Source organism: Neovison vison, chromosome 2, assembly GCF_020171115.1.
Source record: "Neovison vison isolate M4711 chromosome 2, ASM_NN_V1, whole genome shotgun sequence".
Lineage (NCBI taxonomy): Eukaryota > Metazoa > Chordata > Mammalia > Carnivora > Mustelidae > Neogale > Neogale vison.
In genome coordinates, this window is record NC_058092.1 from 107,005,377 (window position 1) to 107,028,635 (window position 23,259).

At 42.1% G+C, this 23,259-nt stretch overlaps 1 protein-coding gene across 1 annotated transcript in view; it reads left to right on the forward strand.

Annotated features, from left to right (window-relative positions):
* The first annotated feature begins 16,641 nt into the window (after window positions 1-16,641).
* Window positions 16,642-23,259, forward strand: part of OTUD7B (OTU deubiquitinase 7B) — a 57,033-nt gene continuing 50,415 nt past the window's right edge. The window contains exon 1 of the mRNA XM_044239151.1: window positions 16,642-16,912. The gene's annotated coding sequence lies outside the window, so the exon portion shown is untranslated. The remainder of the gene's footprint in view (window positions 16,913-23,259) is intronic.

Sequence of the window (23,259 nt, forward strand, 5' to 3'; positions counted from 1 at the left end):
GAACGACAAAAACTTTTTAGATGTTAATGTTCTAAGCTGTGGCTGCAGTTCCCGCAGCTATTGCTACTGATGAGAAGGTTCTGGTCTTTCAGGGAAGAGACTCCTCAGACTTTTTAGTAATAGGCTCCTTGAGGTGTCTCTTTTTCCTTCTGGGTTCCTAAAAATATATACTACCGGACATAAGATGAGTCTAGTGAGATTTCAGAGAGCTGAATAAAACTGAGGGTAAATGGAGAGTGACTTCTGACTCACCTGCCCAGAGGATGGACTCCCCCATCTGTCCTTAGTGGTTTGCAGCGTCTGTTTTAGAACCCTGGGTGATAAGACGTCATTATATGGCCTGTGGTGTCTCTTTATGCCCATAAGTCTACTGTCTGCATTTCCAGTGAGCTTCGAGGTGATGGACTGTTGCTGATCTGAGAACCATGTGACGTACATGCTCTGCTCACGGGAGCCCATGAGGATGCAGCTCTTCTAGACAGTCCTAGTTACCAAGGGCCGGAGTTGTACCCTCAGCTAGATCAGTCAGTTGCTTTTCAGATTCAGGCATACAATTTTATAGCATTTGTCCCAGGTGAAGACTGTGGACTAACCCTGACTCATTACTTCCATTCTGAGTTCCACTCAGGCTGGGAGGCAGAAAGAGTAATAAAAAGGCCGGGGAGTGGGGTGGAAGTAGGGGAGACAGAGAGAGAGACTAGATTTTTCTTCATTCCTGAATAAGAAACTGTTGTTGCTGCTAAATGACTGGGTTAGATGGTGTATTTGGTAGCAAGAGAAAGGTCTAGAGAAATGACTGTGTCTGTAATGTTCGTGAATTTTAAATGTCTACATTCACACCTTTCTCTCCCTTCTGCTTCTCATGAGAGAAGCTGAGGTTGCTGGCAATATGCCCATATTAATAAATCTTGCGTATTTTTCATAAATATTGCTGACAAATTAATAGATTGAGTTCATCATCTGAAAAGTATTCATTGAGCACCAGAGTCTGAATTCCATCGGGCTGGTGCCGTCATGTGCTCTTTCACTAAACCTGACCTGGGCTCAGCCCATGTTTGCTCATCCCATAAAAGGGAGCCCTGGAACTCAGTAAACTCAGTACAACGATTAAAGCAGGTATGAGGTGAAAGGGTCCAATGCTACAGAATGAAGTAGACTGAGTTCCGGACCTCTGATATCATCTTCTATTTTTGGCTCTGAATTTGACCCTGGGACTTGATGACAAGAGTTTACTTCTCTAGATTAATACTTAACCCCTGCCACACCTCCCCAATATAGTTTTACACTCACCCTCTGGCTTCATTCCCTGCCAGCTGCCTGTGAGTAAATACTCGGGTCCCTGCCCCTAGACTCCTGCCCGAGCCTGGCCTGCCTTCCTCCTTAACCCCCTGGGAAAAGAAAAATCAGACACTGAAAGCCTTCACAATACACTATTTAATATAGCAAAATGGAACATGTTTCCTATTAAAGTATATGACCCGAAGGGGGGAAAAGAATCTGAGTCACTTAAAAAAAATTGTTAGGTTTTTTTTTTTTTTTTCTTTTGAGAGAAAGGAACATAAGAGTCATTTCTTTTGCCACTGAATAAAAAAATCTTTTGAACCATGTACTTGGGGTGCCTGGGTAGCTCAGTCAGTTAAGCATCCAACTTTTTTTTTTTTTTTAATAAACACATAATGTATTATTAGCCCCAGGGGTATAGGTCTGTGAATCGCCAGGTTTACACACTTCACCGCACTCACCATATCACATACCCTCCCAATGTCATAACCCCACAACCCTCTCCCTACTCCCCTCCCCCTGGCCACCCTCAGTTTGTTTTGTGACATTAAGAGTCTCTTATGGTTTGTCTCCCTCCCCATCCCATCTTGTTTCATTTATTCTTTTCCTACCCCCCAAACCCCCCACGTTGCATCTCTACTTCCTCATATCAGGGAGATCATATGAAAGTTGTCTTTCTCTGATTAACTTATTACGCTAAGCATAATACCCTCTAATTTCATCCATGTTGTCGTAAATGGCAAGATTTCATTTCTTTTGATGGCTGCATAGTATTCCATAGTATATATATACCACCTCTTCTTTATCCATTCATCTGTTGATGGATATCTAGGTTCTTTTTTTGTTTTTTTAAGATTTTATTTATTTATTTATTTATTTGACAGACAGAGATCACAGTAGGCAGAGAGGCAGAGAGAGAGGAAGGAAGCAGGCTCCCTGCTGAGCAAAGAGCCCGATGTGGGGCTCGATCCCAGGACCCTAGAATCATGACCTGAGCCGAAGGCAGAGGCTTTAACCCACTGAGCCACTCAGGCACCCCGACATCTAGGTTCTTTCCATAGTTTGGCTATTGTGGACATTGCTGCTATAAACATTCGGGTGCACGTGCCCCTACGGGTCACTACCTTTGTATCTTTAGGGTAAATACCCAGTAGTGCGATTGCTGGGTCATAGGGTAGCTCTATTTTCAACCTTTTGAGGAACCTCCATGCGGTTTTCCAGAGTGGTGGTACTAGCTTGCATTCCGACAACAGTGTAGGAAGTTTCCCCTTTCTTCGCATCCTCACCAGCATCTGTCATTTCCTGACTTGTTAATTTTAGCCATTCTGACTGGTGTGAGGTGGTATCTCATTGTGGTTTTGATTTGCATTTCCCTGATGCCGGGTGAAGCATCCGACTCTTGACTGCAGCTCTAGTCATGATCTCTGGGCCCTGGGATTGAGACCCAGATAGGCTTGACACTCAGCTCAGAGTCTGCTTGAGAGTCTCTTTCCTTCTGCTCCTCCCATTGTGCACCTGGGCAAATGTTTTCTCTCTCTCAAGTAAATCAATCTTTAAAAAAATGAATTATGTACTTAAAAACTATATTGATTTTGATTTATTAGAAGGCTGGCTAATGGAAGTGGGATGAGGGAGACTGAGGCCAAGCTGGGGAGAAGAGGTGGGAAGAGCAGCCCCAGCAGACCCCAGAGCTCTGGGAGATAAGGCAACTAGAGGCCAGGATCCACACCGTTGCTTGGCATCTAGGAAACCAAGTGCCAATAATTATTTTGTTACACTAAACATTTTTAGGAAAAGTGTAATCTTTAGATACAGATAATTATTTGATAGGGGTCTACTTGGTTTTAGAGAAAAATTTCCAGGTAAATCAGTAGCTGCAATAAAAATCTAGGATTGTAGTCAAGGCTTTTAATCAATAGCAGAGAAGAATATTTTTTTTTAATTTGATGGTTGAATTGATTTTATTAAGTGATTCACAAGTCAGACAGCATCCCATATAGCAAGTAGAGGGAAGCTCCCACATATTTTCTCTTAAATATATAGTTGTCTCCGGATGTCTGGTTGGCTTAGTCAGTTGAGCGGCTGACTTTGGCTCAGGTCATGATCCCAGTATCCTCAGATCGAGTCCCGCACCAGGCTCCTTGCTCCACGGGGAGCCTGCTTCTCCCTCTGCCTCTGCCTGCCACTCTGCCTGACTGCTCTCTCTCTCTCTCACTCTAACACATAAATAAATCATACATATATATATATATATATTAATAAAATAAAATAAATATATATATATATATATAGTTGTCTCATTCCAAGCACTTTTTATTTTAAATAGGCCCACCGCTGACATTTGTGGGGCCTGAGGCAAGAGTACAAATAGAGACCCTATATACCATATGTCTAAATATTTAAAAGCTAGCAAGTTAGAGGTGCCTGGGTGGCTCAGTTGGTTAAGCGACTGCCTTCGGCTCAGGTTGTGATCCTGGAGTCCCGGGATCGAATCCCACACTGGGCTCCCTGCTTGGCAGGGAGTCTGCTTCTCCCTCTGACCCTCCCCCTTCTTATGCTCTCTCTCTCTCTCTCTCTCTCAAATAATAAAATCTTTAAAAATAAAATCCTTAAAATCTTTAAAAATAAAAGCTAGCAAGTTGTTAGATAAAAACGTTTTATTCCCACCTTGACAAATTCATTTTCATAATAACTTGGAAGGCCAGGTTCAAATTTAGAATAACTGGACTCCTGGGGTTGTTTCCTGGAATATGGCAGAGCCTGGTGAGCTGGCCTATTGTTGATAGTGTTCACCCTAGGGAGTCCAGACCCAGGGAAGAGTCCTATGAAGGCTCTGGAAGCTGGCTCAGAATATTTGGAACAGGAATTCCAGACTTCCAGGTACCCAGAGGGTGCTCTAGTAAAAAGTACCTGGCCTCTGGATATGCCTGTCTCCAGATTCTGTAGACTTTTCATTCTAGAGAAATATGGCCAGAAGAAGGTCAGAATGGTGTCTTTTCAAGTTCAAGTCTCAGAGTAGAGCAGCCCCTTGTGCAAGCCTGAGGGTGGTATGATTTGTCACCTGGGAATCACTGTTTATAATTTCTACTACTAATTCCCTGTCCTTGTCTTTTCTGGTCTATTGTCTCCCCTCAGAACATACAGATGCTTCCTATTGTTCTGCTCAGATACTAGTTTTACTAAATAGGACACAAAGATGGTGTCTTGCATTAGTTCTGTCTTTGATTCCAATTCCCTCTACTAATTATCTGGGACCTTTTTTATTAGCAAAGTTTACCCATGGGAGGCCTGTCACGGAAGAAAGAGCGTGGGTGGCAGTAAGTCTTTGGGAAGAGACTGTGTTTTCCTTTAACTGAGGTGAAGGCCTTTGGAACTGTTCCCAGGGTTTGTGGCAGGTTCCACCCCTTGGGTCGCGGGTTGGAGGAGGGAAGGCTGTGGCCCCAGCAGCATTCCCACTGCTTGCTGGCCACAGCTGGGGAACCAGAAAATGGATGACGGACCGGGCCTCTGAGCAAACCATTTTAAATAAAAGGAAAAGGAAAAATGAATGTCAAGACCATCATCACATGAGTATGTATTTGGTGGGCACAGAGCACCACAGAAAGCCCCTGTCAAACTCACAGGGAGAGAGACTAAAAAGGGAATACACACCTCTCAGTAAACTGTAGCCCACGACGGTGTGAAGGTTCCGGAGAGATGAAAAGGAAACTGCCCAAAGCCCGTCCTTCTGCAGGGTTAAGCTCCACCACCCTGCACCCCCACCCCCGTCCCCCACCAGGGATTCTGGGGCTGGGGGGCGAGGCTTGTGCTTTTCCTTGTTCCTGATTGGTTCAATGGGTCTATCGTTTCATGGTCCCTACCGTGGGATTGCTGTTTTGCATCACATCGCTCCAAGATGCAGAACAACTGCTTTTCATTTTCCCCAGAAAATACTCTTCACATAGGTTATTAGCTTATGTGTTCGGCTTTGTTGAAGACTTGGAGGCAATGGGGAAGTTCTATATTTTCGTATTGCTTGGTCCTTTGTTTTCCGTTAGACTCCTCATTTTCCTGACCATGGGGCTTCCCTTTTATAATTTGATTTTCCTTATTTTATTACAGCCCAAGATGCATTAATGTGTCCTTCTGAATTATGGATTATCTGTTTCAGTTCCCATCCTGAGACTCAGAAGAAATGACAGAGGCTTGCAATGGCCACCACTCCCTTTTTCCAGTTCTGTGAGGGAAAGGAGGCAGTGAGAGAAATGTTTTCTTTGTCCTATGAATTATATCATCTCCTTTAAAAGCATCTATAGTCAGTTTTGGTTTTAAATGACAATGTTTTCTTTCTCAGTTTACACAGTGGTACCAAAGAAATCTATAATCTCTCTAAATTCTTTTAGTTCCTCAGTTATGTTTAGTACCAACTACATTTAAAATAATAATAATACTATTATAAGTGTATTATAATAAGTGTAATTTTAATTACAATTTTTTTCATATGATCAGATACTTAAAATAGGAATAATTATTACAATAATTATTACAATAATTATTCCTATTGGCAGTAGATCAATTTCTCTTCAAGGACAATTGAAGGCTTTTGAGCAGGGGAATGATTGACTAGACCTTGGTTTTATTTATTTATTTATAAGATTTTCATTTATCTATTAGCAAGAGAGAGAGAGCACAAACACAGGAAGCAGGAGAGGTAGAGGGAGAAGCAGATTCCCCACTGAGCAGGGAGCTGTATCCCAGAACCCTGGGATCAAACCTGACCCGAAGGCAGACACCCAACCAACTGAGTCACCAGGCATCCCTTATTTTTTTTTTTTTTTTTTTTTGAGAAGGTTCTACACCCAACATGGAGCTGAACTCACGATTCTGAGATCAAGACCTGAGTTTGACCAACTGAGCTTCCCAGGTGCCCCAACTAGACCTTAGTTTTAGGCAAGGCATGAGGAGTGGTAAGAGAAGAGAGAGATTGTAGGCAAGAGAACAGCTGGGGAGTTATTTTACAGTAGTTGAGGTCAGAGGTAATGAGCTAAGATTGTGGTTGTGGAGAAAAGGTAATGACTCAGTGTAGAGGTATTGACAATGGATTCAGACATTTAAAAAAAACCCAAAACAACTAGCCTAGGTTTAGGGAGGGACACTAGTAACGAGCCGAATCTGCAGTATAATCTGAGCTTTGTGTTTGTCCAGTGGTGAGGATAACACCTGGAATAGGCCAGAGCAACATCAACTCCCTGGGTTGTGTTTTCTGTGCTAAGTGACTTTCATCCACTCTTTCTCGGTGTTAGAAGCTGTTTGCTGCAGGAGGGCCTGTAAATACTTTTCATCTAGAGAAGGAGAGGAAGAGGAAACTAAAGATCAAGCCTTGGAGGAAGCAGGAAATCAATGACAAAGTTACTGTACGGGTAGCAATAATCAGCTCTTACAGCTTCTTTCAGGAATGAATGTCTGTAGTCAAAGGCCACATTGTCTTGTTGAGTCTGTATCACCTTCCATCTTCCTTCTTGGATAAGGTGAAGGACATGTGTCAGGCACAGAAGGATTTGGATTACTAAAGCCTAGTCTAGCTCATGAAAGCTCCCTGAGGGCGATGATTATATCTTTGTATGCCTTGTGCATGGTGGGCACTTAAAAATAGGGACAGAATTCACTGAATTGTATTAATTCCCCTTTCATTGAGTTTTGTTGCTCCTGTAGAGGATCTAGACAAGGAGGCAAGTGGTCTGGTGCTATATTCAGTATCATTTACTGGCAAGTAAGAGCAGAGCTGCCAGCTGTGTGTGATCTCCGGCCTGAGGGAGGGGGAGAGGGGCACCACCTGTGGGGAGCTAGCCCACTTAGAATTTGTGACAGGTCCAACATTAATACCTGGCAACCTTCATCTAACTGGGTCTCGTTAGTCAGCCCTTTAGTTTGCCTTCCTTTCTCTTCCCGTAGTCGATGCCTCCTTTTTAAATGTCCCTCAGGTTTGACACTTTTCTCTTAGGTACTCCTGTAGTACTTTACTCATCCATAGATCCCTCCCTAGTTCTTGGTCTTGTTCTACCCATTTCTTCTGACCTTAGGGTCTCATCTCTTCTTCAAATGGGAAGATTCCCTAACACACTGGGGCAAGTGTAACCTGAGGTAACCTAAGTAATGATGACATTTTTCTTCTCCTTTTTTAAAAAAAATTTTATTTATTCATTTGAGAGAGAGAGACAGATAGTGACAAATAGTGAGAGAGAGAGAGAGAGCGCAAGTGGGTTGGACAGGGAGAAGCAGGCTCCTGCTAAGCAGGGAGCCTGACGTGGGGCGTGATAACAGGAACCTGAGATCATGACCTGAGCCAAAGGCAGATGCTTAACCATCTGAGCCAACCAGGTGCCCCAATGATATTTTTCAATTCCAGATTATTTTCCAGCTGAAAAAAACTATCATCTGTTTACTTCTCTGTGAGGAGCTGCTATGATGCCCAGGCTTGTCCACAGACCATAAGTAATGTGGGAACTAATGCTCATCATTTCAGTAACCTGGAAAGGGTATATTACTGAGAAAGATTCTAGTAGAAGCCAGTTTGATATAGTCACTCAATCCTGGAGCTCTCTGATACAGGGGAAAAGCATATATTTATAATTTAGTAAACATTCTTTGTGTGTAGTACCTAGAGAGTTCAACATGCACCATTAGTCACACAAAAAAGGGCAGTTCAGTGCAGTTTCACATCTTCTATCTCCTGAATGTTCTGTCAGTTTCCAGTAGTCTGAATTTGGCCTATCTCCCAGGGCTGACCTAGTCAGGGGACACAGCGACTTAGTCACTCCATTGCCCTGCCTCTTCTCATTGCCTCAGCCAATGTTCGCAGTCTAATTATTTGCATTTCCTCCAAATCGGAGGGTGTGTTGCCTGTGAGATACGGATGAGGCTGACCCACCTGGCGGGCGTTCCAATCAGGTTAAGGTTGCACTTGCTGTCTGCAAAGCCTCAGGAACAGGCTTTTCTTCCTCACCCACCTGTTGCTAGGCCTCTGATGGCCAAAGAAGCCCATTCTCACACCCTCAGGGGATTTGTCGGGACCAGAATAGGAACACGCCCAACCTTGCCAAGAGCCCTTTAGATAATGTCCTAACATGGTTCTCCCGGGAACCAGCACTTGCAATAATTGAGAGCTGATAAGTTCTATTTACAACAAAGTACCTCCTGCAATCTTTAGTGCTCATAAGTCCTGGTGGCCCGGACTTTCTACCAGAGCTCCCCTAAAGCTTAGTGCTAGGAACCTCTTAGAAGCTGCAGGAACAAAAATGGTTCACTGAACTCTTCTCTCTTGCTGTTTTATTATTCCTAGGTTTTTTCAATTAGTTGATTAAATAGTTGGCTTATTAGAAAATACCTGTGAAAAACAATTCAAGGCAACTGGTAGATTCCAATTGGTAAATACATTCATAGTTTGGGATTTTACAGGAAGTCTTTAAAAGGAAATGATACAGGTTGGGCCTTGAATTCTGGGGAGAACATTTATGGCCAGAGGAGAGAAAGCTGGATGGTAGTATGGTAGTATGAACTTTTCCAAGTTCATGTTCAGTGATGTAGTAGCATGAATTGTAATGGATAGGCGTATTTACAGCATGGAAGTTGGTAAATGCTAAAAGTCGGAATTCTTTCCTCCTGGAAAGCTGCTTGTTAGTATTTACCAGCATACCGCTGGTGGTGAAGAATGTAGAACACAAATTGGCAAGCCACATTCTGGAGTTAGGACTAGGCTGGGGTCAGATTATATAGGATCTAACAGGGCAGACTAAGGATTTCTGACTTTATCCTATAGATATTAAAGAGTTGTTGATGGGTTTTTATTAGTTGAGATGCTTTTGGTTACAGATAATAGAAAAACTGAATTCAAAATGGCTTAAGCAATAAGGAAGATGTATTATGTCATATAATAAGAATTCCAAGGAGGACCCCTCAGGGTTGGCTAATTCAGCAGTTCACCCAAGACCCAGGTTCTTTTCATCTTTTTGCTCGGCCATCCTTAGTATGTCGTCTTGTCCCCTGACCAGGACAACAGTTCCAGATCCAACAACAGTCAATAGCAGCAGAGAGTCTTTTTTAATTTCTCTCTATCTCTTTGTAAGAGCAAAGAAGTCAAGCACATTTCCCTGAACCTCACATTGGTCAGAACTTTATCATATGCCTAAACCAAGCACTGACAAGGGGATTGAAACCTCATAATTGGCTCAGATCTCTCAGTGTTTCACCCATCTCCTTTCCATGCAGCCTCTGCCTCTGCACTGGAGCCAATCTCTTCAGTAGCCTGTGGTCATGTACAGAAGGGTGGCCACTTGAATGTAATCAGGGTTCTATAAGCAAGGAGGAAAAAGGGGCACAGACATTGGTTAAGTAAAGAACAGGATGCTGCAGCTTTTGAAAAGAGAGAAAATATCAATGGAGTATTTTAGGAAGCATAATTTCGCAATAGTACACAAAGACACAGAGGTCCTATGAATATAGAGACTCAGTTATACTATTATGAGTCTGGCTGCGACTCTTTTTTAAAACTAGGCTGCACACGCAGAGTGGAGTCCAATGTGGGGCTTGAAGATATAGACCTGAGGTGAGATCCAGTTGGATCTGGCCAACCAGTTAAGCCCCTGAGGCATCCCTGGATGTGACTCTGTTAAAAGAGTCTGATATGTGCTACCAAATCAGTGGTTCTCAACTGTCAATTCATTCATTCATTCGATACTTAATGAATGTGCAGCATGGGTCAAGCACTGTGTTAGGAACTATAAACAAAATGATGAACTTGTGGAGCTTCACAATCTAATGGATGAAGCAAATATCAGTAAAATAATCCACAAGTAAATGTGAATTTATAACTTGGTTAAGTGTTACAAAGGAACCCAGGATATTTGTTTTCTCTTTTTAAAATTGAGGTAAAATTCACACAGTGAAATGCACAGAGCTTCAGTATACAATTTGAGGTACATGTGTAACAGCTACCCCATTAAGACAGAGAAGATTTCCATCACCCTAGAAAGTTTCTTCATGCCCTCCTACTCCCCCCAACCCTCTGCCATAGGCAACCATGGGTTTTTTTGTTTTAAGAATTTATTTATTTATTTAAGAGAGAGAAAGAGAGCATGAGAGGCGAGAAGTGTAGGGGCCTACTTAGCCAGAGTGACTTCATCTCCCTTAAACAGCCATTTTGTTGTTTTGTGCAGTAAAACTTAAACTGACCCTGTCCCCCACCCCTTCCCTGAGGAACTTACTTAAAAGCAAGTCTGGGAAACCAGTAAAATATGGTCGACCAGTCCTTGCTAACAGAGCCCAAATACAAGGATGGGTCAGGTCAGGTGGAGGTAACAGAGCCCAGAATACAAGGATGAGTCAGGCCAGGTGGAGACAATCTCATTGGCCAGGCTCAACCACATGGCCTTTGCTCTATAAAAGCTAGTCTGTGAAGCTGGGGGTGGTCGCTCTCTCCTTAAGAGACATCCCTGGTCAGTCGGTTCTATTCTCCGTGCTGGCGCAAAATAAAGTTTTGCTTGACCTTCGCTTTGTATCAGTCTCGCTCCTTTGATCACGGACCCCATCAAGAAGGTCAGAGGGAGTAGCAGACTCCCCACAGAGTTGGGAGCCCTATGTGGGACTTGATCCCGGAACTCCAGGATCTACCTGGGACAAACGCAGTGGCTTAATTAAGCAACCAAGCCACCATGGTTTAATTTCTATTTTCAAGATTACCTTTGTCTCTTCTCAAACCTCATATAAATAGCTTCTTTTGCTCAATGAATGATTTTGAGATTTATCCATGTTGTGTTTAAAGGGAGTTCATTTTTAAGATATGTGTCCCATTGTTTGATCAATTTATTTGTCTATTTTTCTGCTGGTAGACATTTAGGATATTTTCAGTTTGGGTCAATTGTGAATAAAGCAGTTTTTGAATATTCATGTATAAGCTTTTTGTGTACATATGTTTTCATTTCCATTGGGTAAATACCCAGGAATGGAATTGTTGGGTAATAGGGTAGAAATGTGTTTAGCTTTATAAGAACCAGGTATATTAGAACTAATAAAGGAATTCAATAAAGTTGTAAGATACAAAGTCAATATATAAAAATCTGTTGCATTTCTATACACTAACTTACAACGTATCAAAAAAGAAAGTAAGAAAACCCCATTTACAATTGCATCAGAAAATAAAATACTAGGAATAAATTTAGTCAAGGAGGTGAAAAACTTGTACACTGAAAACTATAAGACATCAGTGAAAGAAACTGAAGAAGATATAGAAAAATAGTCCATGCTCAGGGAGTGGAAGAATTAATATTGTTAAAATGTCTATTCTATCCAAAGCAATCCGTAGATTCAGTGCAATCCCTATCAAAACTCCGATGACACTTTTCAACAATCCTAAAATGTGTATGGAACCACGAAAGACCCTGAGGTGTTAAAGTAAACTTGAGAAAGAAGAACAATCCTAGAGGCATCATGCTCCTTGACTTTAAACTATATTACAAAACTATTAAAATAAAAAAGTAAGATATTGACATAAAACCAGACACATAGATCAATGCAACATAATAGTGAGCCCAGAAAGACACCCACATATTATATGACTTGCAGTGGGGGCAAGGATAGTCTCTTCAATAAATGTTGGGAAAGCTGTACAGCCATGTGCAAAAGGATGAAGCTAAACTACAATACACAAAATATCTTACACTACACACACAAATAAACTCAAAATGGGGTAAGGACTTGAATTTAAGACCTGAAACCCTAAAACTCCTACAAGAAAACATAGGTGACATCTGTCTTGATTTTTTGGCTCTGAGTCCAAAAGCAAAAATAAACAAGAGGGACTACATCAAACTAAAAACTTATGCAAAGAGCAAAGGAAATCAAAATCATCTATCCAATAATGGGTTAATGTCCAAAATACATGATGAACTTACACAATTTAATAGCAAAAAACCAATCTGATTAATAAATGGGCAGAGGTGTGCGCCTGGGTGGCTCAGTGGGTTAAAGCCTCTGCCTTCGGCTCAGGTCATGATCCCAGAGTCCTGGGATCGAGCCCCACATCAGGCTCTCCACTCATCAGGGAGCCTGCTTCCTCCTCTCTCTCTGCCTACATTTCTGCCTACTTGTGATCTCTGTCAAATAAATAAATAAAATCTTTAAAAAAATAAAAAAAATAAATGGGCAGAGGATTTGAACATTTTTTCCAAAGAAGACATGCAGATGGCCCCCAGACACATGAATAAGTGCTCAACATCAGTAATCATGAGGCAAATGCAAATCAAAACCACAATGAACTATCCCCTCACACATGCTTTGATGGTCATCATCAAAAAGAAGAAATAACAAGTGTTGGTGAGGATGTGGAGAAAAGGGAACCCTTGTGCACTGTTCGTAGGAATTAGAATTGGTGGAGCCAATATGGAAAACAGGATGGAGTTTCCTTTAAGAATTATAAATAGAACTATCAGATGATCCAGCAATTCTATTTTTGGGTATTTATACAAAGAAAATGAAACCACTAATTCAAAAAGATGTATGCACCCCATGTTCACTGCAGCATTATTTACCATAACCAAGACATGGAAACAGCCTAAGTGTCCATCAATAGCTGAATGGATAAAGAAATTGTGGTATACCGACATACATATATATATATATATACTTACACAAACATGTTTATATATATATATATAACATATATATAGGAACATTATTCAGCCATAAAAACATGGAATCTTGCCATTTGTGACAACATAGATGGACTTTGAGGGTACTATGCTAAGTGAAATAAGTCAGACAAAGAGAGATACTGTATGATTTCACTAATAGGTGAAATCTAAAAAAAAAAAACCCAAAACAACAACATACAAACCCAAACAAACAAAACAAAGCAACAGAACAAAAAGGCTGAGCTTGAGCTTATAGATACAGAGAACAGATTGGTGGTTGCCAGAGGAGAGGAGTGGGGTGGGGGTGCTCAACCAGTGAAAGGGGTCAAAAGATACAACTTGCAGTTATAAAATAAGTAAGTCCCGGGGAAGTAATGCAAAGGATGGCAACTGCAGTTAATAATACTACTGTATTGCATATTTGAAAGTTGTTAAAAGAGTAAGTCTAAAAGTTCTCATCACAAGAAAAAATTGTAACTATGATAATGGATGTCTACTAGCCTTATTGTGGTGAGCATTTCACAACATACACAAATACTGTCTCATTATGCTGTACAGTAGAAGCTGATACAATGTGGTATGACAATTATACCTAGAAAAGAAAAAGAACTGTGGATATATTTATTTATTTACTTATTACTAAAGATTTACTTATTTGAGAGGAGAGAGAGCGCATGAGCAGGGAGAGGGGCAGAAACAGGGAGAGGAACAGAATCTCAAGCAGATGCCCCACTGAGCAGAGCCAGATGTGAGGCTCTATCCCACAACCTTGAGATCACGACCTTAGCCAAAATTCAGAGCTGGATGCTCAATTGATTGAGCCACCCAGGTGTCCCGAACTGTGTGTATTTTAAAAATATTTAGATTCCTGGTTTTCAGTCTCCCAAATTCTCAGTCAGTCTGAGGTTCTTAGGCACGTACAATATGCTGTTTTAAAACTCCACTGGACCACTGGTTTTAATTATAGTGGTGGTAGTGGAAAGGAAGTTATTTTGGTTTGGTGTTCTGTCCCACCACAAGAGCATATAAATGCAAACAATTTCTTTTTTTTTCCTGGTTGGCTACAAAATAGCTTTCTCTGAACATTTCCCCCACTCTATCCATTAGCTAGTATTGAAATAGTTGCTCCTTTTAGTTTTTCTGGTGCAATGCTCCTTTTAGTTTTTCTGTTTTTTCTGCTCTTGCTTAAAGTGAAGTGGAAGTTCAGGGAACTCCTTGGAGCATCCCTTCCAATTGCTAAGATGAGTAAACAAAAATAGGCCTTAGACTGGAAGAGAAATTAGTACTAAATGGCAGATGAGGGTATGTGGCTTGGTACACTTGTAGAATTTTCTCTGCTGCTTGCTTGGTTGCTTTTATTTTAACTGTTCTTTTACCTGGCAGCAAAAAACAATCAGCTATGTTCTGGCAGCTGACAACATCAGAGAGCTGCTTCTGAGCATGTGACAGCTCAAATGGCTGCAGATCACTACAGAAGAGGTCCCCAGTTTCTAGGCAGAGAAATTGACACATAGGAATAGGAAGGGAGTCACTTAATGGCTTAGGGGCTGGCTGAGCTGGGACCAGAATCCAGGTGGCTTGGCTCCCAGCCTGGCTGACCACACTGCTACCCACATAGCCTGGGCTGACCCAAAACAAGCGGCCCATTGAGCAATTGCACAAACAACAATGAGTGATGGATGGTAAGAGCAAGAAACAGGCACAAAGCAACTGCAACCCCATCACTTCCTGGCCCCTAAATTTCCAGGCAAGACTGTAAATTTGTGGTTACTTAATTGAGTTTGGCCCTGCTTTCAAATATGGAAACTTTTTGTGGTCACTGCCAAAAGTAAAAGTCTGCCTTGTAGTAACGAGGCTGGAGAGTGTCTTTGAACTCTGTACCTGGTTCTAATAAGGTGGTGGTAGTGGATTTAAGACTGGAAAGACATAGTCAACAGATCAGCATTACCTCGTCCTGGGAGGGCTTTGGTGAAATAAGAAAATATAGATTTTTGAGGCTCCTCATCTGTGGACCTGTCCTCCTACCTCAGATTTAGCTAGCAAGGGATGGTTGTGATCAATGGAGTTCACTTAGAACCAACTTAGATGACCAAGTCTTATTCTACCCTCTTCCTCAAATTTGCCATGGAACAGTAGCCCAAATTTGCAGTCCCCCCCATAGCTGAAGCCCAGGTCAAATGGCTCTGCTTGCCAGCTTGTGCTGTTGGTCCTGGGTGTGCCTCCTGCAAGACACTCTGACCTTCTCGGCCTTGGCACAGCCCTAAATCAACTCTAAACCTTGGGTGTCCCCAGGAGATATAGCTACCCGTCTAGGCAGTTTCCTGTTTCAGACGTCCATTTTCTAGTCCTGAGCGGGGTAATTCCAAAATGTCTATGCTCCACCCTTGCCATTTAGAGACTAAGGACCTCAGGAAGTATTAAGGGGAAAAGTTGACTGTGGTACAGTATGTGTTCTTAAGGAGGCCTAATGGGCACAATTTAGACAATAAGCATTTTGAATATGCAGATCAGGTGCCACAATGCTAGGAATCTAAATTAAAATTCAGGATTTCTTTAGTCAGGCTATAGCAGGGGCTGGCCCCATTTTGTGTTTGTCACAAAGAGGTATTGATTAAATGGCTCTTCTTAGTTCACATTCTCCTAATATTTATTTGTTTATTCAATAAATATGGAAGGTCTGCTATATGCTGAAGTTTATGCCCTAGCCCATTGTTCCTCACAGAGCACACGTGTGAGCTGTGTTATATAATATAGTTTCATGTATTTTACTAAAGTGTAAGATCCTTTTTTTTTTTTTTAATATTTTTAAAATTTATTTGACACACACAGAGAGAGCACAAGTAGGCAGAGAGCCAGGCAGAGAGAGAGTGGGGAAGCAGGCTCCCAGGACCCTGAGATCATGACCTGAGCCGAAGGCAGAGGCTTTAACCCACTGAGCCACCCAGGCACCCCTAAAGTGTGAGATCCTTGATGCCTGGAATTATGTCTTATTCATTTCTGTGTCCCCCAATATCAATGAGCACAGTACCTTGCACATAGTAGGGACTCAAGAAATATTTGAATTGAATTATGCTATGATGCTGTTAAAACGCACTAATAAAACAGCGATACTTAACTTTTTTCTATTGGGCTGAGGCATACATGTCATCATTGTGCAAGTAAGTAAGTACTTGAGTGTTAAAAGAGAAGGGTATGTTCATTTCACATGTGACGGAAGACGACTGCAAAGCTGGGTGGAGACTTGCTCTGGAAGAAGCACTGTTAATTTTCCTCTGGTCAGTCCAGAATGACCGCGAAGAGTAACTAGAATTTCAGTCTTCTACTTCGAAAGTATTTTCACCCGTCTCACTTTTCCAGAATTACCCGCCTCTTTCTGCTTCTTCCCAAAGGGTTGTACCCAACTGACTCTGACCCAAAGTCTCAAGAGTCTCTGGACCCCTCCAGCACCGCTTCAAGAACTCTCCAGATCAGAGGCCTCAAAAACACTGGCCAGGAAAACACGGGGTCACGCGCGGGGCAGGCGCCAAACTGGCCAGAGCCAGGGGAGCGGCGCTAAAGGCGGGGCTGCTATGGGGCGGGGCGGGGCGGGGCGGGGCCGGGCAGGAGGAGGCCTGGGGGCGGATTGGGTGTCACCACCAACCCGCTCCGGCCGGAAACTGGCGCTAGTTTCCGGCCGGACGGCCGAAAGCCACCGATCCTGAACCAGCCGCCGGAGTCGGAGTGGCGACGGGGTGTGGAGCAGGCAAAAAACCACTGGGGGAGGCCAGTCCTGATCAGTGCCGTCTGGCTCCAGCTCCTGATCCTGTGCGGAGCAACAGCCGCGGTCGCAGTCTCCGCCACCGCCTCCGCCTCCATCGTCGTCGGGGGAGGGGCCAGCCGGACCCCGGGGTCACAGCCGAGGAATGAGGAGAGGCGGCCGGGCCCCGCGCTCCGCCCCGGCCTAGGGCCTTGCCCCGGGAGTCGCGAGGGTAACGGAGCCCCCTGCCCTGTCACCCTCCTCCCCGTCTGCTCCCGCCCCTCCCGTCTCTTGAGACTCCCAAACTCCGACCCTCTGATCTCCACTGTCCCCCTTCTCCTTTCTGATTATATTTCACCCGGAGCCACCGCCTCCCGGCACCCCCTCCTCGCCCCGACTGTGCCTTGCTTCGTCCCAACCTTTTCCCCGTTACTTCTCCCTTTCACCTGCGTCCCGTGTTCCTCGCTCCCACCCCGGTTCCTGGCTTCTCTTCCTGAGCTGTGCTGGGCAGTTTGGACGGTCGCCCCCTTGTCAGCGAGACTTTCGGGGAGGGATGGTGGAGTTTTAAGGTGGTTAAGAGTGCGGGGCCCCTGTCCTATCCCTATAGTAAGATAAAGTTCATTGTAAAGTCTGAGTATAAAAGTGCAACGAAAAGAAAACAAGCTTGTTCTCCCCTGTAGATAGCCAAACTGAGGTGCGTCCAGTAATGGAGGAAGGGAGCGAAAAAAGAATGTGTGTGTGTGTGTGTGTGTGTGAGAGAGAGAGAGAGAGAGAGAGAGAGATCGATTGATTCTAGGGCAGGCTTATGAACTTTAGAAAAAAGAAAAGTTGCCATGAGCCGATGGAAACTTTAGAAGCTGATGATGAGTAAGCCGGGGGCTGCGTGATCTCACTCCTCTTCTCATAATTACTAGGTTAACGGTGTGGCTCCGGTGGGGATGTAATGGGATTTGTTTACTGGGCCGGCGTATTTTTAGCTTGTCGGCTCACAAGGACCAGAGCTCCGAGTCTCTGAGTCTCCCTGAGTCTCTGACTCTTTCTCCGTCTCCCCGCCCGCCCGCTCCCTGTCTCTCGTCTAGGTAGTCTGTCTAACCTGGGTGGTTCCTCTGGGCGCAAAACGGATAGGAAATTAAGTTGAAAGAAGTAGACTGGTGAAATTATATGTAAGAGAGTCTCCCCCCACACTCTTTAGGGGGTTTCCTTTCGTAAATGCAAAAGCAAGAATTAGCAGAATTTGTTATTTTACTCATATTTTTATATGAGAATTTATTATTTTCCTCATTTTTATAACTATGTAAAATGCTTTTTTTTTTTAAATGTAAAATGCTTTTTAGAACAACCAGAAGTTGGTAATTTTTCAGTCTTTGGCTTGTCCTCTATATGTTTAGGAGGTCCTTGAGGAGGTTGGATCTCTTTGTCTTTCAGAATCTGTTTCCAAGGTGGAAAAGGGCAAGAAGAGGTAGTCGTGAGGCTAGTCCAAAAAGAAGTTTTTAAAAAACATTTAGAAAATTTCTTTCCTAGTGAACGAGACTGCGTTTCTTGTGGGGTGGAGAAGACAGCAGGAATACTGGGTGACTAGGGAGAATCGGACTTATAATTAAACATTTGCTGTGCATAATTTACAAATGAATACATTATAGGCAAACAATTATACTCTTTGTCCTCATTGTTTTTCTGAACAGTTCTTTTCAAGTTTAGGAACCAACCTGCTGTGCTAGTCTATTGATATTTTGAAGGCTGATCAGAACTGTAAAATAAGTGAAATTGATGTTGCTTATCTGGAGTGTGAATGCCAGTCTTGTTCTAATTTCCACTCTTTACCCCGCATGCCTCAGAGCACCTCCCTGAATAAGTGGCCAGTTACTATGTACTTAGTGATCACAAATGAATACAAATATTAGCTCATGCTAGGAATAATTGAGAAGGTAAATATGCTGAAAAGATCTTCCAAAACTGGAATAGATTATCTTTCTTTTTTTTTTTCCATTTCGGATTATCAGCACCTTTCTGCCGATAATTATCCATTAACATGAATAATTTAGAATTGAACAGATATCCACTTTGGGCATTAAGCATTCAAGCAGGAAGGAAAGATGGAAGGAAGATAATTCCCAAACTATTGCTAATTTTTTGTTGTTGCCTGACTTGACTTATCCCTTTCATTTAATGCCAGAGACTCCCTTGTGGAAAAAAAAATGTAAACTTTTGCCAGGGAAAGGGCTGTCTGCTGACTTGTATAAGGCAGGCTGAACAGTAATGAATGGTAATTTTAGTTGGACTTGGTGGAGTTAGGTCACCAACAACTTGGAAATACTTCCTTAATCTCTTACTTTTGGGGACCCCTGTTGACAAAAGATTGAATTTGGAGGGTAAGATCAAATTTTTAAAAATCAGAATCACCTTCCCTGAGTCTGTTGACTATTAATAATTGTTTTAATTTCTGAGTCGGTGGATGCTGATTTTTTTTTTTTAAGATTTTATTTATTTATTTGACAGACAAAGATCACAAGTAGGCAGAGAGGGCAGGCAGAGAGAGAGAGAGAGAGAGGAGGAGGAGGAGGAGGAGGAAGCAGGCTCCCTGCTGAGCAGAGAGCCCGATATGGGGCTCAGTCCCAAGACCCTGGGATCATGACCTGAGCCAAAGGCAGAGGCTTTAACCCACTGAGCCACCCAGGTGCCCCGGTTGATGCTGATATTAGTGATGCCTGGGAAATTCTAGTTCTATCAATGAGCTAAATTAGGGAAGATTCTGGAATCAGCAAAATTTGAAATGGAATTGGAGGCTGTGGATTAGAGTCATAAAGAGGCATGGCCTATGAAGTTAGATAGAACTTGGTTCAAATCTTGATTATGGCATTTACTACGTGACCTTGGACAATTTACTTCTCCATCCTTATTTATAAAATATGTATGAGCATTCAAGCAAATTAAATAGTTATTCTTTGTTAGGAGTATAAGAAAAGAGCAGTGTCCCCAGGCAGAAAGTATATTTATGTCTATTTATATCAGCTTCCTCTTACATTTATTATTTGGTGGCTGGTGGGGTGGGAATTGAAGCAGTTGAATAAGTAGGAATAAGCCTAGGGCAGCCTAATAGTCTGCCACTATTCCCATTTCTCAGAAATCGTTGTTTGGGGTTTCGAGATTCAATATATATAACCATATGATGGAGTAACAGTATTAAAAATAAAATTTCGGATTGTTATGGGGGCACTGTGGGCCAGTTGTAAAGTTTTCGAGCTTCTCAAGCATGCTCAAGCATGCCAAGGATCCTGGCAGATCCTTGTGAGGCTCCCTCTTTTACCCAAACATTCATCCCATCAAGGAAAAATTTTGAGAAAGTGCTTCAAATTGTGGCTTCAGCAGTGTCTTCCTATGGAAACTTAGGAACTGTGAAATCTCAACAGCCCCTGATAAATTCAGATAATTAAAATCTGTGTAACTGGAATATAGATGCAGGACAGTTGTGTGAATGCCTGAACTCAGTTGATTTTTTAATATGAGAGAAGAAAGTTTTTTTTTAAAAAAGATTTTGAGAGAGAGAGAGCACCCGCAAGCACGAGCACAAGTGGGCATGGCAGTGGGGGAGGGAGAGAGAATCTCAAGCTGATTCCATACTGAGTGCCGAGTCTGACACGAGTGCAGAGTCTCACACAGGTCACACATGACCCTGAGATCATGACCTGAGCTAAAACCAAGAGTCAAATGGTCAACTGATTGAGCTACACAGGTGCCTCTGGGCTTTTGTTTTGTTTCGTTTTGTTTTTAAGTAAGGAATCCTTGCTGAATAATGATTGAGCATTCTTATGGATTAAGCTGTCTCCAAGCTCCAGTGACAGGCTTTGGGAAGATAGAAAGGATATAAAGACAAGTGTCCTTGCCTTTGGGACAGGGGTGGGGTTGTGGAAGGTGGTATATATAAATGGGAAGGCATGTTGTTACAAGCTTTAACATTTAGGACACAACATATAAACAGAACCAAGATTAATGTGCTACAAATGGAATATGTAAAGGCTAGAAAACTAGAAGTAAGAGAATCTGTGAAATTAATTAGGGAAGATTTCTGAATCAGCAAAATTTGAAATGGACTTGGAGGCTGTGGTTTAGAGTCATAAAGAGGCATGGCCAATGGAGGTAGAACTTGGTTCAAGTCTGGACTGTGTGATCTTGGACAATTTACTTGTCCATCCTTATCTATGAAATATGTGTGAGCGTTCAAGTAAATGAAATAGCTCTTCTGTGTTAAGAGTAAAAGAAACTAAAAGATCTTCCAGGCAAAAAGTATAGAATGTACAGTGTGTGGTGGTGATATGAATGACTAAGTTGTGTTTGTCGGGGTAATAAATGAGAGGGACTGGAGAGAATGTGGGTGGTCAAATCATGGGTAGAGCAGGCAAGAGGGTGGAGGGGACTCAGAGGCCAGACTCTGTTGGGTGTTCATGGTAGGGTCAATAGAGTCATTGTAGGTCCTTGAACAAAGGATGAATTTAAAAAGTGTTGGGCCTTCTGGTCCAGGAACTCAGGGGCAGAGAGTCAGGCAGGCACCGGTACATTGTAACTCTTCGGTTTCTCTTCTGGACCATCTTGGCCTAAAGGGATCATCCAGGAGACAGAGGATTCTTGTAGAAGTTTTTGTCTTCACACTTTACTCACTATGCTGAGCTCTGTTTGTGCCTGTCTCACATTGTACTGTGGGCCTGTAGGCTGTGGCTGCCTTATCTTCAAGAGCTTATGGTAAGGACAGTATCATGTTTTAAGGGCATTAACTTCCAGTTATCTCTGTTGTTGTAGGGTACAGTAATGTTAAGTAATTCAGAATTTAATATGAAAATTTCTTGGTTTGAAAATGCATAATTTTCTTAAGCCAGATTTATTTTAATGTTTTGAGGATCATATTGATGTTGAAATGAATTTGTGTTTCTAAGCCTATATTACCTGATGGTGAGGAGTGTATATACTGATGGTGAAGAACAGTCAAACTTGGTTTAAAGATTATGCCTCAGAAATCCTGTAAATTGGGTAATTCATTTATGGATAATTAAGACTGGATTATATGAGTATGTTAATGAAGACCAGTTTCTTTTCAAAATCTGTGCAGGTCCATTGTGACCACTTAGGTTGTCTGCCTTATGCCTAAGCAATTTATAAATGATGTCTGTGTTATAGTCAGAGTGAATGTTTACTCACAGTATCTGGAGGAATCCTATTTTGTTATGTTGCATCGATGAAGATGAAGGTGGCTTTTTCAGAGCACTTGGGCTTTGTAGAGGCTCTTCTAGATAGTGACTCTGCTGAAAAAACTGTCAGGTTTTTCCTCCTGAAATTAAGTTGTTTGAAAATAAGGCTAATTTAAAAAAAAAAAAAAAAAAGGAATGAGGAGCAGTGTTCACATTTAATAAACACAGGATCACATGCTTGTTCTTCCAACCTTGTTCTTTCAGTTGACTTGCTTTCCTTCATCCCTGCCTACCCTCTACCTTCTCACAGTCATTACCAAACTATGTGCTTATGATGTCACGAGCACAGGATTATTATTTACCTCTTGAGTCAGGAGATTGTAGTATTTTTGAGTGGAGATCAGAGGTGGAAGTCAGGAATCTTAATTTATATAGTTTAGTTCAGGATTATTTTCAACTGTGTTTTTTAGGTTTCTGTCTCATCTTTTTATTTCTCTAAGAAATAGGTTTGGATAGGAAAAATTACTGAGCTATTATTTTTGGTGACCTGTGTTGAGTTCAATTTTATGTTAGGTACTGTGGAGGATTAGGAAAAATGATTTTGTGCCTTTGAGGCGTTTACAGTCTAGTTGGGAATAAGGAGTATAGGAAGGAGTGAATACCTATTGAACCTCTAATATGCCAGACAAAGAAAAAAAAGAAGAAAATGAGAAATTATATTATCGATTGCACAGTATAGATCTCATATTGTATGTCTTTGGGGACAAGCGCACTCAGGTAGTTATGAGTGCTATCACAGAGGAATTGTAACTTACTTCAGATCTTAAAAAAAAAAAATTGTATCAAGTGCAAGGGGTGAAGATGAAGCAGATAACAACAACAACAACAAAGTCATTTCATTTTGGAGCTGAGAAGGATCAAGCAAAAGCCTGGACTAGGCTTGGTTGTTCCTGGGGCAGTGATGAGACTGACCTGAGCAGGTTGGTTTAGTTGGTTTGGAGCTATGTTTTAGAGGGATCTTAAAAGACAGGCTTATAAATTGAGATTTTTAAATCATAGAAAATAGTGAACCACTGTGAATTTTTGAGGATAGTAATAGCAATATGATGATAGTAGAAAACAGGTGGGCCGGGAGGGAAGGGAGATTGGCTCCTTAGGTGTATAGGTGATGAAACCTGAGCTAGAGTTGGGGTGTGGGTTGAGATAAGGAGAGAAAGAGGGAAAAAGAGATTGTTAAGTAAAAATTAAAGTCAGTGCCGACTGGATGTAGCCGATGAAGGAGAGTGATCCATCAAGTATGACTTTAACATTTTAAGCTTGGGTTTCTGAGACATTAAGATCAGGAAATTAGGAAGAATTCCTCATTTTTTAGGGGAATTTGATGAGTTCAGTTTGAAAGGTA